Source organism: Puntigrus tetrazona, unplaced genomic scaffold (assembly GCF_018831695.1).
Source record: "Puntigrus tetrazona isolate hp1 unplaced genomic scaffold, ASM1883169v1 S000000499, whole genome shotgun sequence".
NCBI lineage: Eukaryota > Metazoa > Chordata > Actinopteri > Cypriniformes > Cyprinidae > Puntigrus > Puntigrus tetrazona.
In genome coordinates, this window is record NW_025048139.1 from 338,186 (window position 1) to 356,780 (window position 18,595).

At 44.5% G+C, this 18,595-nt stretch overlaps 8 non-coding genes across 8 annotated transcripts; all 8 read right to left on the minus strand.

Moving 5' to 3' along the window:
• Positions 1-1,927: 1,927 nt before the first annotated feature.
• On the minus strand, positions 1,928-2,000 carry trnav-aac. The gene has a single exon. It is a non-coding gene; the product is annotated as a tRNA-Val (tRNA).
• Positions 2,001-4,379: 2,379 nt separating this feature from the next.
• On the minus strand, positions 4,380-4,452 carry trnav-cac. Its single transcript has one exon. It is a non-coding gene; the product is annotated as a tRNA-Val (tRNA).
• Positions 4,453-4,529: 77 nt separating this feature from the next.
• Positions 4,530-4,602, minus strand: trnav-aac. The gene has a single exon. It is a non-coding gene; the product is annotated as a tRNA-Val (tRNA).
• Positions 4,603-10,260: 5,658 nt separating this feature from the next.
• Positions 10,261-10,333, minus strand: trnav-uac. Its single transcript has one exon. It is a non-coding gene; the product is annotated as a tRNA-Val (tRNA).
• A 779-nt stretch (positions 10,334-11,112) lies between these two features.
• On the minus strand, positions 11,113-11,185 carry trnav-cac. The gene has a single exon. It is a non-coding gene; the product is annotated as a tRNA-Val (tRNA).
• Positions 11,186-11,260: 75 nt separating this feature from the next.
• trnav-aac lies at positions 11,261-11,333 on the minus strand. The gene has a single exon. It is a non-coding gene; the product is annotated as a tRNA-Val (tRNA).
• Positions 11,334-12,508: 1,175 nt separating this feature from the next.
• Positions 12,509-12,581, minus strand: trnav-cac. The gene has a single exon. It is a non-coding gene; the product is annotated as a tRNA-Val (tRNA).
• Positions 12,582-12,655: 74 nt separating this feature from the next.
• Positions 12,656-12,728, minus strand: trnav-aac. Its single transcript has one exon. It is a non-coding gene; the product is annotated as a tRNA-Val (tRNA).
• Between the last annotated feature and the right edge of the window lie 5,867 nt (positions 12,729-18,595).

Consider the following 18,595-nt stretch of genomic DNA (forward strand, 5'->3'; position numbering starts at 1 on the left):
GTAGCGTGAAAAACCTTTTATCAGGTGGCCATTTCTTTACAGAAACTACTGGAGCTTGTGCTGTGCTCTGTCAGGGAAAATTAGACACCTTCACAGCAGATTGACAAGCTGCGTGAAATCCACACACGTGTCAAGGCAGACTTCCTTGAGTTCCTGCTTTAACCTACTCAGAGTTAAAAGCTTTTGTAGCGTGAAAAAGCTTTTATCAGGTGGCCATTTCTTTGCAGAAAATACTGGAGCTTGTGCTGTGCTCTGTCAGGGAAAATTGGAAACCTTCACAGCAGATTGACAAGGCAGACTTCCTAGAGTTCCTGCTTTAACCTACTTGCAGTTAAAAGCCTTTGTAGCGTGAAAAACCTTTTATCAGGTGGCCATTTCTTTACAGAAACTACTGGAGCTTGTGCTGTGCTCTGTCAGGAAAATTGGACACCTTAACAGCAAATTGACAAGCTGCGTGAAATCCAGACACGTGTCAAGGCAGACTTCCTTGAGTTCCTGCTCTAACCTACTTGGAGATAAAAGCCTTCTTAGAGTGAAAAACCTTTTATCTGGGGGCCATTTCTTTACAAAAATACTGGAGCTTGTGCTGTGCTCTGTCAGGAAAAATTGGACAGCTTCACAGCAGATTGACAAGGCAGACTTCCAAGGCAGACTTCCTTGAGTTCCAGCTCTAACCTACTTGGAGATAAAAGCCTTCTTAGAGTGAAAAACCTTTTATCTGGGGGCCATTTCTTTACAGAAAATACTGGAGCTTGTGCTGTGCTCTGTCAGGGAAAATTGGACACCTTCACTGCAAATTGTCAAGCTGCGTGAAATCCACACACGTGTCAAGGCAGACTTCCTTGAGTTCCTGCTCTAACCTACTTGGAGATAAAAGCCTTCTTAGAGTGAAAAACCTTTTATCTGGGGGCATTTCTTTACAAAAAATACTGGAGCTTGTGCTGTGCTCTGTCAGGAAAATTGGACAGCTTCACAGCAGATTGACAAGGCAGACTTCCTTGAGTTCCAGCTCTAACCTACTTGTAGATAAAAGCCTTCATAGAGTGAAAAACCTTTTATCTGAGGGCCATTTCTTTACAGAAAATACTGGAGCTTGTGCTGTGCTCTGTCGGGAAAAAATGGACAGCTTCATAGCAGATTGACAAGCTGCATGAAATCCACACACGTGTCAATGCAGACTTCCTTGAGTTCTTGCTTTAACCTACTTTGGAGATAAAAGCCTTCTTAAAGTGAAAAACATTTTATCTGGGGCCATTTCTTTACAGAAAATACTGGAGCTTGTGCTGTGCTCTGTCAGGAAAAATTGGACACCTTCACAGCAAATTGACAAGCTGCGTGAAATCCACACACGTGTCAAGGCAGACTTCCTTGAGTTCCTGCTCTAACTTACTTGGAGATAAAAGCCTTCTTAAAGTGAAAAACCTTTTATCAGGTGGCCATTTCTTTACAGAAAATACTGGAGCTTGTGCTGTGCTCTGTCAGGAAAATTGGACAGCTTCACAGCAGATTGTCAAGGCAGACTTCCTTGAGTTCCTGCTTTAACCTACTCAGAGTTAAAAGCCTTTGTAGCGTGAAAAACCTTTTTATCAAGTGGCCATTTCTTTACAGAAACTACTGGAGCTTGTGCTGTGCTCTGTCAGGAAAGTTGGACATCTTCACAGCAGATTGACAAGGCAGACTTCCTTGAGTTCCTTCTTTAACCTACTATGAGATAAAGCCTTCTCAGAGAAAAACCTTTTATCTGGGGCCATTTCTTTACAGATAGCAATAAAGACTGTGCCTGTTTCCACCTGGTTTTGAACCGGGGACCTTTGGCGTGTGAGGCTAACGTGATAACCACTACACTACGAAACTTGCTCTTCTCTCTCAACCATGATTTACCTGGAACGTTGCAAAGACTTTAAGAATTCTCGCAAACAAGAAGCAATGTTTCTGCTCGGTTTTGAACCGAGGACCGTTCGCGTGTTAGGCGAACGTGATGACCACTACACTACAGAATCTCCTGGAGCTCTACTTGTGCTCTGTCAGGGAAAATTACACACCATTAGAGCAGATTGACAAGCTGCGTGAAATCCACACGCGTTTCACAGAAGACCTCCTTAAGTTCACAGCAGAAGCTGCAGAACTGCTTTTGAGAATCCTCAGTGGTCATTTCTTTTGTGCTTTGTTGAAAATTACTTGGATACTAGCACAGACTCTGCTGGCCTGGCAGTTAGCACAGCCTAGAGTGACTCAATATTTTTCTTCACAACACCTGTGTAAAGAAATGCCATCACAGATTAGAGCGGCAGAGAAACCTTTTACCTTTGCTCTGTCAGGGAAAATTGGACAGCTTCACAGCAGATTGACAAGCTGCGTGAAATCCACACACACGTGTCAAGGAGACTTCCTTGAGTTCCTGCTTTAACCTACTCAGAGTTAAAAGCCTTGTAGTGTGAAAAACCTTTATCAGGTGGCCATTTCTTTACAGAAAGTACTGGAGCTTGTGCTGTGCTCTGTCAGGGAAAATTGGACACCTTCACAGGAAATTGACAAGCTGCGTGAAATCCACACACGTGTCAAGGCAGACTTCCTTGAGTTCCTGCTTTAACCTACTCAGAGTTAAAAGCTTTTGTAGCGTGAAAAACTTTTATCAGGTGGCCATTTCTTTACAGAAAATACTGGAGCTTGTGCTGTGCTCTGTCAGGGAAAATTAGACACCTTCACAGCAGATTGACAAGCTGCGTGAAATCCACACACGTGTCAAGGCAGACTTCCTTGAGTTCCTGCTTTAACCTACTTGGAGTTAAAAGCTTTTTAGCGTGAAAAGCTTTTATCAGGTGGCCATTTCTTTACAGAAAATACTGGAGCTTGTGCTGTGCTCTGTCAGGGAAAATTAGACACCTTCACAGCAGATTGAAATCCACACAGGCAGACTTCCTAGAGTTCCTGCTTTAACCTACTTGCAGTTAAAAGCCTTTGTAGCGTGAAAAACCTTTTATCAGGGGCCATTTCTTTACAGAAACTACTGGAGCTTGTGCTGTGCTCTGTCAGGGAAAATTGGACACACTTAACAGCAAATTGACAAGCTTGAAATCCACACGTGTCAAGGCAGACTTCCTTGAGTTCCTGCTCTAACCTACTTGGAGATAAAAGCCTTCTTAGAGTGAAAAACCTTTTATCTGGGGGCCATTTCTTTACAAAAATACTGGAGCTTGTGCTGTGCTCTGTCAGGGAAAATTGGACAGCTTCACAGCAGATTGACAAGGCAGACTTCCTTGAGTTCCAGCTCTAACCTACTTGGAGATAAAAGCCTTCTTAGAGTGAAAAACCTTTTATCTGGGGCCATTTCTTTACAGAAAATACTGGAGCTTGTGCTGTGCTCTGTCAGGAAAATTGGACACCTTCACTGCAAATTGTCAAGCTGCGTGAAATCCACACACGTGTCAAGGCAGACTTCCTTGAGTTCCTGCTCTAACCTACTTGGAGATAAAAAGCCTTCTTAGAGTGAAAAACATTTTATCTGGGGGCCATTTCTTTACAAAAAATACTGGAGCTTGTGCTGTGCTCTGTCAGGAAAATTTGGACACCTTCACAGCAGATTGACAAGGCAGACTTCCTTGAGTTCCAGCTCTAACCTACTTGTAGATAAAAGCCTTCATAGAGTGAAAAACCTTTTATCAGAGGGCCATTTCTTTACAGAAAATACTGGAGCTTGTGCTGTGCTCTGTCGGGAAAATTGGACAGCTTCATAGCAGATTGACAAGCTGCATGAAATCCACACACGTGTCAATGCAGACTTCCTTGAGTTCTTGCTCTAACCTACTTTGGAGATAAAAGCCTTCTTCAAGTGAAAAACCTTTTATCTGAAATTTCTTTACAGAAAATACTGGAGCTTGTGCTGTGCTCTGTCAGGGAAAATTGGACACCTTCACAGCAAATTGACAAGCTGCGTGAAATCCACACACGTGTCAAGGCAGACTTCCTTGAGTTCCTGCTCTAACCTACTTGGAGATAAAAGCCTTCTAAAGTGAAAAACCTTTATCAGGTGGCCATTTCTTTACAGAAAATACTGGAGCTTGTGCTGTGCTCTGTCAGGGAAAATTGGACAGCTTCACAGCAGATTGACAAGGCAGACTTCCTTGAGTTCCTGCTTTAACCTACTCAGAGTTAAAAGCTTTTGTAGCGTGAAAAACCTTTTATCAGGTGGCCATTTCTTTACAGAAACTACTGGAGCTTGTGCTGTGCTCTGTCAGGAAAGTTGGACATCTTCACAGCAGATTGACAAGGCAGACTTCCTTGAGTTCCTTCTTTAACCTACTATGAGATAAAAAGCCTTCTCAGAGTAAAAACCTTTTATCTGGGGCCATTTCTTTACAGATAGCAATAAAGACTGTGCCTGTTTCCACCTGGTTTTGAACCGGGGACCTTTGGCGTGTGAGGCGAACGTGATAACCACTACACTACGGAAACTTGCTCTTCTCTCTCTCAACCATGATTTACCTGGAACGTTGCAAAGACTTTAAGAATTCTCGCGAAACAAGAAGCAATGTTTCTGCTCGGTTTTGAACCGAGGACCTTCGCGTGTTAGGCGAAACGTGATGACCACTACACTACAGAAACTCCTGGAGCTCTACTTGTGCTCTGTCAGGAAAATTACACACCATTAGAGCAGATTGACAAGCTGCGTGAAATCCACACGCGCGTTTCACAGAAGACCTCCTTAAGTTCACAGCAGAAGCTGCAGAACTGCTTTTTGAGAATCCTCAGTGGTCATTTCTTTTGTGCTTTGTTGAAAATTACTTGGATACTAGCACAGACTCTGCTGGCCTGGCAGTTAGCACAGCCTAGAGTGACTCAATATTTTTCTTCACAACACCTGTGTAAAGAAATGCCATCACAGATTAGAGCGGCAGAGAAACCTTTTGTCACCTTTGCTCTGTCAGGAAAATTGGACAGCTTCACAGCAGATTGACAAGCTGCGTGAAATCCACACACGTGTCAAGGCAGACTTCCTTGAGTTCCTGCTTTAACCTACTCAGAGTTAAAAGCCTTGTAGTGTGAAAAACCTTTTATCAGGTGGCCATTTCTTTACAGAAAGTACTGGAGCTTGTGCTGTGCTCTGTCAGGGAAAATTGGACACCTTCACAGCAAATTGACAAGCTGCGTGAAATCCACACACGTGTCAAGGCAGACTTCCTTGAGTTCCTGCTTTAACCTACTCAGAGTTAAAAGCTTTTGTAGCGTGAAAAACCTTTTATCAGGTGGCCATTTCTTTACAGAAAATACTGGAGCTTGTGCTGTGCTCTGTCAGGGAAAATTGGACACCTTCACAGCAGATTGACAAGCTGCGTGAAATCAGACTTCAATGCAGACTTCCTGTTCCTGCTTTAACCTACTTGCAGTTAAAAGCCTTTGTAAAGTGAAAAACCTTTTATCAGGTGGCCATTTCTTTACAGAAACTACTGGAGCTTGTGCTGTGCTCTGTCAGGAAAATTGGACACCTTCACAGCAAATTGACAAGCTGCGTGAAATCCAGACACGTGTCAAGGCAGACTTCCTTGAGTTCCTGCTCTAACCTACTACTTGGAGATAAAAGCCTTGCTCTGTCAGTAGAGTGAAAAACCTTTTATCTGGTGGCCATTTCTTTACAGAAAATACTGGAGCTTGTGCTGTGCTCTGTCAGGAAAATTGGACACCTTCACAGCAAATTGACAAGCTGCGTGAAATCCAGACACGTGTCAAGGCAGACTTCCTTGAGTTCCTGCACTAACCTACTTGGAGATAAAAGCCTTCTTAGAGTGAAAAACCTTTTATCTGGGGGCCATTTCTTTACAGAAAATACTGGAGCTTGTGCTGTGCTCTGTCAGGGCAAAATTGGACACCTTCACAGCAGATACAAGCCTGACAAATCAGACTTCCTTGAGTTCCTTCTTTAACCTACTATGAGATAATAGCCTTCTTAGAGTGAAAAACTTTTATCAGGTGGCCATTTCTTTACAGAAAATACTGGAGCTTGTGCTGTGCTCTGTCAGGAAAACAATTGGACAGCTTCACAAAATGTGATGACCAATACACTGAAACAGATTGTCAACCATTAGGCAGACTTCCTGGAGTTCCTGCTTTAACCTACTCAGAGTTAAAAGCCTTTGTAGCGTGAAAAACCTTTTATCAGGTGGCCATTTCTTTACAGAAACTACTGGAGCTTGTGCTGTGCTCTGTCAGGAAAATTGGACAGCTTCACAGCAGATTGACAAGGCAGACTTCCTTGAGTTCCTGCTTTAACCTACTCAGAGTTAAAAGCCTTGTAGTGTGAAAAACCTTTTATCAGGTGGCCATTTCTTTACAGAAAGTACTGGAGCTTGTGCTGTGCTCTGTCAGGGAAAATTGGACACCTTCACAGCAAATTGACAAGCTGCGTGAAATCCACACACGTGTCAAGGCAGACTTCCTTGAGTTCCTGCTTTAACCTACTCAGAGTTAAAAGCTTTTGTAGCGTGAAAAACCTTTTATCAGGTGGCCATTTCTTTACAGAAAATACTGGAGCTTGTGCTGTGCTCTGTCAGGGAAAATTGGACACCTTCACAGCAAATTGACAAGCTGCGTGAAATCTTCACACGTGTCAATGCAGACTTCCTGAGTTCCTGCTCTAACCTACTTGCAGTTAAAAGCCTTCTGTAGCGTGAAAAACTTTTTATCAGGTGGCCATTTCTTTACAGAAAATACTGGAGCTTGTGCTGTGCTCTGTCAGGGAAAATTGGACACCTTCACAGCAAATTGACAAGCTGCGTGAAATCCACACACGTGTCAAGGCAGACTTCCTTGAGTTCCTGCTCTAACCTACTTGGAGATAAAAGCCTTCTTAGAGTGAAAAACCTTTTATCTGGGGGCCATTTCTTTACAGAAAATACTGGAGCTTGTGCTGTGCTCTGTCAGGGAAAATTGGACACCTTCACAGCAAATTGACAAGCAGAAATCCACACGTGTCAAGGCAGACTTCCTTGAGTTCCTGCTCTAACCTACTTGGAGATAAAAGCCTTCTTAGAGTGAAAAACCTTTCATTTGGGGGGCCATTTCTTTACAGAAAATACTGGAGCTTGTGCTGTGCTCTGTCAGGAAAATTGGACAGCTTCACAGCAGATTGACAAGGCAGACTTCCTTGAGTTCCTGCTTTAACCTACTGTGGAGATAAAAGCCTTCTTAGCGTGAAAAACCTTTTATCAGGTGGCCAAATCTCTCAGATACAAAAAATAGAGTGTGCCTGTTTCCAGCAGGTTTGCCTGTGTGACTCTGTCAGGAAAAAGGCGACAGCTTCACAAGCACGAAACTTGCTCTTTTCTCTACCATGATTTACCTGGAGTTCCTGACTTTATGAATTCTCTCAACAAGAAGAAATATTTCTGCTCAGTTTGAACCGAGGACCTTCAGCAGGTTAGGCGATTTTGATGACCACTACACTACAGAAATCTACACGAGCTTGCACAGAAGACCTCCTGTTCAGGCAGGAGCTGCAGAACTGCTTTTGAGAATCCACAGTGGTCATTTCTTTTGTGCTTTGTTGAAAATTACTTGGATACTAGCACAGACTCTGCTGGCCTGGCAGTTACCACAGCCTAGAGTGACTCAATATTTTTTTCACACCTGTGTAAAGAAATGCCTTCACAGATTAGAGCTGGAGAAAAACTTTTACCTTTGCTCTGTCAGGGAAAATTGGACAGCTTCACAGCAGATTGACAAGCTGCGTGAAATCCACACACGTGTCAAGGCAGACTTCCTTGAGTTCCTGCTTTAACCTACTCAGAGTTAAAAGCCTTGTAGCGTGAAAAACCTTTTATCAGGTGGCCATTTCTTTACAGAAAATACTGGAGCTTGTGCTGTGCTCTGTCAGGAAAATTGGACAGCTTCACAGCAGATTGACAAGGCAGACTTCTTTGAGTTCCTGCTTTAACCTACTCAGAGTTAAAAGCCTTTGTAGCGTGAAAAACCTATTATCAGGTGGCCATTTCTTTACAGAAACTACTGGAGCTTGTGCTGTGCTCTGTCAGGGAAAATTGGACAGCTTCACAGCAGATTGACAAGGCAGACTTCCTTGAGTTCCTTCTTTAACCTACTATGAGATAAAAGCCTTCTCAGAGTGAAAAACCTTTTATCTGGGGGCCATTTCTTTACAGATAGCAATAAAGACTGTGCTGTGTTTCCACCGGTTTCAACCGGGGACCTTTCAGCAAATGAGGCGAACGTGATAACCACTACACTCCAGAAACTTGTCAAGGCTCTACCACTTTACCTGAGTTCGCTGACATTAACCTTCTCGCAAAACAAGAAGCAATGTTTCTGCTCGTTTTGAACCGAGGACCTTTTTAGGCAGGTGATGCCATTTCTTTACAGAAACTCCTGGAGCTTGTACTTGTGCTCTGTCAGGGAAAATTACACACCATTAGAGCAGATTGACAAGTTGCGTGAAATCCACACGAGTTTCACAGAAGACCTCCTTAAGTTCACAGCAGGAGCTGCAGAACTGCTTTTTGAGAATCCTCAGTGGTCATTTCTTTTGTGCTTTGTTGAAAATTACTTGGATACTAGCACAGACTCTGCTGGCCTGGCAGTTACCACAGCCTAGAGTGACTCAATATTTTTCTTCACACCTGTGTAAAGAAATGCCTTCACAGATTAGAGCGGCAGAACAACCTTTTACCTTTGCTCTGTCAGGGAAAATTGGACAGCTTTACAGCAGATTGACAAGCTGCGTGAAATCCACACACGTGTCAAGGCAGACTTCCTTGCGTTCCTGCTCTAACCTACTTGGAGATAAAAGCCTTCTTAGAGTGAAAAACCTTTTATCAGGTGGCCATTTCTTTACAGAAAGTACTGGAGCTTGTGCTGTGCTCTGTCAGGGAAAATTGGACACCTTCACAGCAAATTGACAAGCTGCGTGAAATCCACACACGTGTCAAGGCAGACTTCCTTGAGTTCCTGCTTTAACCTACTCAGAGTTAAAAGCTTTTGTAGCGTGAAAAAGCTTTTATCAGGTGGCCATTTCTTTACAGAAAATACTGGAGCTTGTGCTGTGCTCTGTCAGGGAAAATTGGACACCTTCACAGCAAATTGACAAGCTGCGTGAAATCCACACACGTGTCAAAGCAGACTTCCTTGAGTTCCTGCTCTAACCTACTTGGAGATAAAAGCCTTCTTAAAGTGAAAACGCTTTTATCAGGTGGCCATTTCTTTACAGAAAATACTGGAGCTTGTGATGTGCTCTGTCAGGGAAAATTGGACACCTTTACAGCAAATTGACAAGCTGCGTGAAATCCACACACGTGTCAAGGCAGACTTCCTTAAGTTCCTGCTCTAACCTACTTGGAGATAAAAGCCTTCTTAAAGTGAAAAAGCTTTTATCAGGTGGCCATTTCTTTACAGAAAATACTGGAGCTTGTGCTGTGCTCTTTCAGGAAAAATTGGACAGCTTCACAGCAGATTGACAAGGCAGACTTCCTTGAGTTCCTGCTTTAACCTACTCAAAGTTAAAAGCCTTTGTAGCGTGAAAAACCATTTATCAGGTGGCCATTTCTTTACAGAAACTACTGGAGCTTGTGTTGTGCTCTGTCAGGGAAAATTTGACACCTTTAAAGCAAATTGACAAGCTGCGTGAAATCCAGACACCTGTCAAGGCAGACTTCCTTGAGTTCCTGCTCTAACCTACTTTGAGATAAAAGCCTTCATAGAGTGAAAAACCTTTTATCTGGGGGCCTATTCTTTACAGAAAATACTGGAGCTTGTGCTGTGCTCTGTCAGGGAAAATTGGACACCTTCACAGCAAATTGACAAGCTGCGTGAAATCCAGACATGTGTCAAGGCAGACTTCCTTGAGTTCCTGCTCTAACCTACTTGGAGATAAAAGCCTTCTTAGAGTGAAAAACCTTTTATTTGGGGGCCATTTCTTTACAGAAAATACTGGAGCTTGTGCTGTGCTCTGTCAGGGAAAATTGGAAAGCTTCACAGCAGATTTACAAGGCAGACTTCCTTGAGTTCCTGCTCTAACCTACTTGGAGATAAAGCCTTCTTAGAGTGAAAAACCTTTTATTTGGGGGCCATTTCTTTACAGAAAATCCTGGAGCTTGTGCTGTGCTCTGTCAGGGAAAGTTGGACAGCCTCACAGCAGATTGACAATTCAGACTTCCTTGAGTTCCTGCTCTAACCTATGTGGAGATAAAAGCCTTCTTAGCGTGAAAAACATTTTATCTGGGGGCCAAATCTCTACAGATAGCAAAAAAAGAGTGTTCCTGTTTCCACCCGGTTTCGAACCGGGGACCTTTCGCGTGTAAGGCGAACGTGATGACCACTACACTACAGAAATCCACACGTGTTGCACAGAAGACCTCCTTAAATTCACAGCAGGAGCTGCAGAACTGCTTTTTGAGAATCCACAGTGGTCATTTCTTTTGTGCTGTTGAAAATTACTTGGATACTAGCACAGACTCTGCTGGCCTGGCAGTTACCACAGCCTAGAGTGACTCAATATTTTTCTTCACACCTGTGTAAAGAAATGCCTTCACAGATTAGAGCGGCAGAAAAACCTTTTACCTTTGCTCTGTCAAGGAAAATTGGACAGCTTCACAGCAGATTGACAAGCTGCGTGAAATCCACACACGTGTCAAGGCAGACTTCCTTGAGTTCCTGCTTTAACCTACTCAGAGTTAAAAGCCTTGTAGTGAAAAACCTGCTTTAAACCTACTTTTGTGCTTGTTGCAAAGCCTTTGTGGCGTGAAAACCTTTTATCAGGTGGCCATTTCTATACAGAAAATACTGGAGCTTGTGCTGTGTTCTGTCAGGGAAAATTGGACAGCTTCACAGCAGATTGACAAGGCAGACTTCTTTGAGTTCCTGCTTTAACCTACTCAGAGTTAAAAGCCTTTGTAGCGTGAAAAACCTATTATCAGGTGGCCATTTCTTTACAGAAACTACTGGAGCTTGTGCTGTGCTCTGTCAGGGAAAATTGGACAGCTTCACAGCAGATTCACAAGGCAGACTTCCTTGAGTTCCTTCTTTAACCTACTATGAGATAAAAGCCTTCTCAGAGTGAAAAACCTTTTATCTGGGGGCCATTTCTTTACAGATAGCAATAAAGACTGTACCTGTTTCCACCCGGTTTCGAACCGGGGACCTTTCACGTGTGAGGCGAACGTGATAACCACTACACTACGGAAACTTGCCCTTCTTTCTCTACCATGATTTACCTGGAACGTCGCAAAGACATTAAGAATTCTCGCAAAACAAGAAGCAATGTTTCTGCTCGGTTTTGAACCGAGGACCTTTCGCGTGTTAGGCAAACATGATGACCACTATACTACAGAAACTCCTGGAGCTCTACTTGTGCTCTGTCAGGGAAAATTACACACCATTAGAGCAGATTGACAAGTTGCGTGAAATCCACACGCGTTTCACAGAAGACCTCCTTAAGTTCACAGCAGGAGCTGCAGAACTGCTTTTTGAGAATCCTCAGTGGTCATTTCTTTTGTGCTTTGTTGAAAATTACTTGGATACTAGCACAGACTCTGCTGGCCTGGCAGTTACCACAGCCTAGAGTGACTCAATATTTTTCTTCACACCTGTGTAAAGAAATGCCTTCACAGATTAGAGCGGCAGAAAAACCTTTTACCTTTGCTCTGTCAGGGAAAATTGGACAGCTTTACAGCAGATTGACAAGCTGCGTGAAATCCACACACGTGTCAAGACAGACTTCCTTGAGTTCCTGCTTTAACCTACTCAGAGTTAAAAGCTTTTGTAGCGTGAAAAAGCTTTTATCAGGTGGCCATTTCTTTACAGAAAATACTGGAGCTTGTGCTGTGCTCTGTCAGGGAAAATTGGACACCTTCACAGCAAATTGACAAGCTGCGTGAAATCCACACACGTGTCAAGGCAGACTTCCTTGAGTTCCTGCTTTAACCTACTCAGAGTTAAAAGCTTTTGTAGCGTGAAAAAGCTTTTATCAGGTGGCCATTTCTTTACAGAAAATACTGGCGCTTGTGCTGTGCTCTGTCAGGGAAAATAGGACACCTTCACAGCAAATTGACAACCTGCGTGAAATCCACACACGTGTCAATGCAGACTTCCTTGAGTTCTTGCTCTAACCTACTTGGAGATAAAAGCCTTCTTAAAGTGAAAAAGCTTTTATCAGGTGGCCATTTCTTTACAGAAAATACTGGAGCTTGTGCTGTGCTCTTTCAGGAAAAATTGGACAGCTTCACAGCAGATTGACAAGGCAGACTTCCTTGAGTTCCTGCTTTAACCTACTCAAAGTTAAAAGCCTTTGTAGCGTGAAAAACCTATTATCAGGTGGCCATTTCTTTACAGAAACTACTGGAGCTTGTGCTGTGCTCTGTCAGGGAAAATTGGACAGCTTCACAGCAGATTGACAAGGCAGACTTCCTTGAGTTCCTTCTTTAACGTACTATGAGATAAAAGCCTTCTCAGAGTGAAAAACCTTTTATCTGGGGGCCATTTCTTTACAGATAGCAATAAAGACTGTGCCTGTTTCCACCCGGTTTCGAACCGGGGACCTTTCGCGTGTGAGGCGAACGTGATAACCACTACACTACGGAAACTTGCCCTTCTTCTCTACCATGATTTACCTGGAACGTCGCAAAGACATTAAGAATTCTCGCAAAACAAGAAGCAATGTTTCTGCTCGGTTTTGAACCGAGGACCTTTCGCGTGTTAAGCGAACGTGATGACCACTACACTACAGAAACTCCTGGAGCTCTACTTGTGCTCTGTCAGGGAAAATTACACACCATTAGAGCAGATTGACAAGTTGCGTGAAATCCACACGCGTTTCACAGAAGACCTCCTTAAGTTCACAGCAGGAGCTGCAGAACTGCTTTTTGAGAATCCTCAGTGGTCATTTCTTTTGTGCTTTGTTGAAAATTACTTGGATACTAGCACAGACTCTGCTGGCCTGGCAGTTACCACAGCCTAGAGTGACTCAATATTTTTCTTCACACCTGTGTAAAGAAATGCCTTCACAGATTAGAGCGGCAGAAAAACCTTTTACCTTTGCTCTGTCAGGGAAAATTGGACAGCTTTACAGCAGATTGACAAGCTGCGTGAAATCCACACACGTGTCAAGGCAGACTTCCTTGAGTTCCTGCTTTAACCTACTCAGAGTTAAAAGCCTTGTAGTGTGAAAAACCTTTTATCAGGTGGCCATTTCTTTACAGAAAGTACTGGAGCTTGTGCTGTGCTCTGTCAGGGAAAATTGGACACCTTCACAGCAAATTGACAAGCTGCGTGAAATCCACACACGTGTCAAGGCAGACTTCCTTGAGTTCCTGCTTTAACCTACTCAGAGTTAAAAGCTTTTGTAGCGTGACAAAGATTTTATCAGGTGGCCATTTCTTTACAGAAAATACTGGAGCTTGTGCTGTGCTCTGTCAGGGAAAATTGGACACCTTCACAGCAAATTGACAAGCTGCGTGAAATCCACACACGTGTCAATGCAGACTTCCTTGAGTTCCTGCTCTAACCTACTTGGAGATAAAAGCCTTCTTAAAGTGAAAAAGCTTTTATCAGGTGGCCATTTCTTTACAGAAAATACTGGAGCTTGTGGTGTGCTCTGTCAGGGAAAATTGGACACCTTTACAGCAAATTGACAAGCTGCGTGAAATCCACACACGTGTCAAGGCAGACTTCCTTAAGTTCCTGCTCTAACCTACACTGTAAAAAATGACTGTGAGATTTACAGGAAAACAATGTAAAATTCCTACAGAAAAGTATTGTAAATCCAAAAACATATATTTTTTGTTTAAATCACAGTGAACTTTTGTAAACTATTAAACAGAATGTTTTGTTATATTTACAACAACGATATGCGATTATAATCAAATTTATTTGTTAAAACTACAAAGATTGGTATAAAAAACAGAGAAATACTGTAATACTCATAACAAAACAACTTTGTTCATTTGACATGTAAATATTGTCAAAACTAAAGTTTTAGTCAGTTGTTCTTAAAAATACAACTAAAGTAAGTCACTATACAAGTTTATGCTGTACTTGTAACATGATTGATGCAAATTGAGGTAGTAAAAATGTTTTTACAAAAAATCTATTGTCAACCTGAGAGGTTGCCTGTCTGTATTTATATATAAAAATATAGGCTACAATTATAATAACATTGTTATTATAATTCAGGCTATTTGTAGCATATTGTAGAGTTTGTATAAGAAATTAAATTTATTGATATGCAAAGTAATAGGTAAGGTTCAGTCCTAATCCTTATATGCCTTATGTTTATTTTAGTCTTTAAATTGTAATGTAATTCTTAACCTACTGGTTTTCTACATAGGCCTATTGATAAAACAAAAGTAATAATTTGAGCATTGTGTCATTATCACAGGCTAAACAATTAAACAGTGCCTTCAGTAACCGCTTTGATTTATTTGTAGCCTACTCTGTTTATTGTAATGATACATCAGAGACGTGGGGATCCATTTGCGATTGAGCTTTAATCGTGGTCGGGCAGGCAGGGTCAAACAGGAGCAAACGATAATACACGAGGGAAATCCAAGAGACGTGGCGATAACAGGCAGTAGGTCAAAAGGCAGGCAGATATCAATCACAAGAGTAACAAGGCACAGGTCGGCAACAGGAAAACAAACACGGGAATAAACGCTCAGAATTGCAGTAAACACAAACAAGACTTCGCGATGAATGAACGTGAGAGGGTCCATTATAAAGGCTGGATGATGCGGAACACCTGGTGGCTGTAATCAGCCCAAGGTACGGGGTTGTGGGAAATGTAGTCTTTAGCGATTAGTATTCGGTGAGAGCTCCCTCCGGTGGTGGTCGGAGAGAGCCACAGAGGTGCTGTTCATGACAGAGCCCCCCCCCTGCGAGCGGCTCCGGAAGCGAGGAGTGACTCGACGCCGAGGTCTTCCACGGGGTCTGGGAGCAGGTTTGTCGGGATGGTCATGGTGAAAGGTGGCAGTGAGAGTGGGGTCGAGAATGTCTCGAGCAGGTATCCAAGACCTCTCCTCGGGTCCATAGCCTTCCCAGTCGATGAGGTATTGAAGTTCTCTGCCTCGGCGTCGAGAGTCCAGGATTTCGAACCTGGTAGGCCTCCTCGCCGCCGCCGATGATCAAGGAGGGGCGTCGTTGGTAGCAACCTCTTCCTGGTCCCTCTCTCCTCCCGGACCACCGGCGGGTTTAAGCAGTGAGACATGGAAAGTAGAGGCAATGCGATAATTAGCAGGTAGGTCAAGACGATATGAAACTGGTGTAACTTGCTTGATGATTTTGAAGGGACCCACGTACCTTGGACTCAGTTTCTTGCAGGGTAATCGGAGGCGGAGATCTCGGGTTGATAGCCAAACCCAGTCACCAGGTAAGTACTGGGGTGCATCTCGGCGATGACGATCAGCCTGAGCTTGGAACCTTCTGACAGCTCCTCTGAGATGGACGTGGGCGGTATTCCAGACTTCCTCACTTCTTTGTAACCATGCGTTGACTGCGGGCAGTGCTGAGGGTTCTCCGGACCAAGGAAACAAAGGCGGTTGATAGCCCAGAACGCATTGGAAGGAGTTAGTCCAGTGGATTGTTTCCTGAGGGAATTCTGGGCATACTCAGCCCAGACTAAATAGCGACTCCAGTCTTGTTGGTTGTCGTGGCAGTACGTTCTGAGAAATTGTGACAGTTCTTGATTTAAACGTTCGGCTTGTCCGTTGGATTGAGGATGATAACCTGAAGTTAGACTGACGTTTATGTTGAGTTGCGTGCAAAAGGCTTGCCAGACTCGGGAGGTGAACTGTGGGCGCGATCAGATACGATATCCTCGGTAAGCCGTAAAAGCGAAATACCTGCTGTAGAAGGACTTCAGCGGTTTCCCAAGCTGTGGGTAGTTTGGGCAAGGGTATAAATCTGCATGCCTTGAGAACCGATCCACGACCGTGAGTACCGTGGTAAAGGAGTTGGAGATAGGCAGATCCGTTACGAAATCGATAGCTATGTGAGACCAAGGTCGTTCAGGTATGGGTAGTGGCTGTAGAAGTCCTGCTGGGCGTTGATGGGAGGTTTTACGATATTACAGGTTTCACACTGTTGCACGAAATGGATGGTGTCTGAACGTATGGTGGGCCACCAGAATCTGTTATTAACTAACTGCAGGGTGGCTGTGATGCCTGGATGACCGGCGCTGGGAGTGTCGTGAATCCAATGCAGAACTCTCTGACGTAGTGCTTGGGGTACGTCGTCCGGTTAGGAGGGCAGGCTGGTGGGACTGGTTCGGAAAGTTGGGCCTCTGAGATCTCGGTCATGATATCCCACTGGATTGGAGCGATAATGCGGGCTGGCGGTAGGATGGGTTCATGAGAGACTTCTTGAGGGCTGCTCTCGAACTGCCTAGATAAAGCATCCGCTTTGGTGTTCTTTGACCCTGGGCGGTAAGTGACTTTAAAATCAAAGCGGAGAAGAACAAAGACCACCTGGCTTGTCTTGAGTTTAGACGCTTGGCGGATTGGATATATTCAAGATTTCGGTGATCGGTGAGTATGGTGAATGGTAGTTTGGCTCCCTCTAGCCAGTGCCGCCACTCCTCAAGGGCTGATTTCATGGCAAGGAGCTCTATCCCCGACATCATAGTTGCGTTCGCAGGGTTAAGCTTGCGGGAGAAGTAAGCACAAGGGAAGAGTTTAGCTGGCTGCCCGTGACGTTGAGACAGGATGGCGCCGATGCCCACATTAGATGCATCTACCTCGACTATGAATTCCCGATTGGGGTCTGGGTGATGGAGTATGGGAGCGGTCGTGAACCTTTCCTTGACCTGGTCAAATGCCTGGATGCTGTCGGGTGACCACGATAGGCGATGAGAGGTTCTTTTAACCAGAGAGGTGAGTGGCGCGCAATGATACTGAAGTTGCGGATAAATCTGCGATAAAAATTAGAGAACCCCAGGAAACGCTGTAATTCCTTGACTGTAGAGGGCGCGCCACCACTCCACGACTGCCTTGACCTTGTGTTCGTCCATCGTCACCCCACAGAACTGATGATGTACCCCAGATAAGCCACTTGGGTCCTATGGAATTCACATTTCTGGAGCTTGGCGTACAGTTGATTGTCGATCAAGCGTTGAAGAACTGTTCTGACGTGGGTAACATGAGACTCGGTTGTCAGAGTACACAAGGATGTCATCCATATAGACAATGAGAAATTGGTGCAACATGTCTCTAAATACCTCGTTTACGAAAGCCTGAAAGACAGAAGGACTGTTTGCGAGCCCGAACGGCATAACAAGATACTCATAGTGCCCAGATGTAGTGGAGAAGGCAGTCTTCCATTCGTCTCCTTCCCTGATGCGGATCAGGTTATATGCGTTTCTGAGGTCCAATTTAGTAAAAAACTTAGCCTTACGGAGTTGCTCTAAGGAGGCTGGTACGAGAGGCAGCGGATAACGGTATTTGACAGTTACCTCGTTCAGACTGCGGTAATCGATGCAAGGCCGAAGGCTTCCTTCCTTCTTCTTGACGAAGAAAAACCCCGCCGACGCTGGTGACGTAGAGGGTCGGATGAATCCCTTTGCCAACTCCTCCTCAATGTAGGATCTCATCGCCTCTGATTCGGGTTGTGAGAGGGGAAAGACGCGACCGCGTTGAGGGAAGCGACCCGGCATGAGGTCGATGGCACAATCGTATGGACGGTGAGGTGGTAATTGAGTTGCTCCTTTCGCTAAAAGCAAGGGTTAAATCTTGATATTCAGCAGGAGTTCAGATGCATTGATGACCTCCTCTTCAGCAGGAAGCGGTTTAGAAGGGGACCGTGCACTGGGGCTTTAAGACAGTGGTTGTGGCAGTTAGTTGACCAGTGTGTTATTTGACGATTTGTCCATGATATAGTGGGGTTGTGAATCTCGAGCCAGGGTAGTCCGAGGATGAGGTGATGCTTGGGAGAGTGAATTACGAACAGGCGTATGGATTCCGAATGAAGGGGCTTGCTTGCAGCGTTAGAGGTTGGGTGACGGAAGAAATAGTTCCAGATCCGACTGGCCGTCCATCTACCGCCGCCACTGCGACATGGGGTACACAGGGAACGAGAGGGATCTTGTTAGAGTCCGCGAAGGCTTTATCAATAAAATTACCAGCCGCTCCTGAATCGATGAGAGCTGTTGCAGAAATCCATGTCGACTTTACTTTTAACAGAACCTCGATTTCAAAGGAGTCTGGATGAGTGTACGGTCTTACCGAAGCGGGTTGTTGGCGCTGGCGCTGAGGACGTGTTGGGCAGTGAGCTCGAAAATGACCGGCTAGACCACAATAGAGACATAAGCGTTCCCGAACTCTTCTCTCTCTCTCCTCCGGATCAAGGTGAGTTGAGCTGATCTGCATGGGCTCCGGTGCTGGTGAATGGCCAGGATGTGAGAAAGAGGGACTCGGGTACTTGCCACGGCGTGCTCTGAGAACATTGTCCAATTTTATGGTGATCTCCATGAATTCCTCCAGAGATTTGCCCTCGTCACGACACGCCAGTTCTGCTTGGAGCTCGGTGTTCAAACCCCTCCGATACATAAGCTTGAGTGGCGACTCCCCCCAGCCTGACTGAGCGGCAAGCGTGCGGAAGTTGAGCGTGT